Raw genomic sequence first — 566 nt, forward strand, 5'->3', positions numbered from 1 at the left:
CTGCCGCAGGCCCCAAACACCGGCAGAACGCACTTGCTGCCCTTGGCACAGGCCCTAAACACCGGGAGAACACACTCGCTGCCCCTGCCACAAGCCCCAAACACCGGGAGAACACACTCACTGCCCCTGCCGAAGGCCCCAAACACCGGCAGAACGCACTTGCTGCCCTTGGCACAGGCCCTAAACACCGGGAGAACACACTCGCTGCCCCTGCCACAAGCCCCAAACACCAGGAGAACGCACTCGCTGCCCCTGCCACAGGCCCCGAACACCGGCAGAACGCGCTTGCTGCCCTTGGCGCAGACCCTAAACACCGGGAGAACACACTCACTGCCCCTGCAAACTGACCCCAAACACCAGGAGAACGCACTCGCTGCCCCTGCCGCAGGCCCCAAACACCGGGAGAACACACTCGCTGCCCCTGCCACAAGCCCCAAACACCGGGAGAACACACTCACTGCCCCTGCCGCAGGCCCCAAACACCGGCAGAACGCACTTGCTGCCCTTGGCACAGGCCCTAAACACCGGGAGAACACACTCGCTGCCCCTGCCACAAGCCCCAAACA

This window comes from Rhincodon typus, chromosome 7, assembly GCF_021869965.1.
Source record: "Rhincodon typus isolate 14 chromosome 7, sRhiTyp1.1, whole genome shotgun sequence".
NCBI classification, from domain to species: domain Eukaryota; kingdom Metazoa; phylum Chordata; class Chondrichthyes; order Orectolobiformes; family Rhincodontidae; genus Rhincodon; species Rhincodon typus.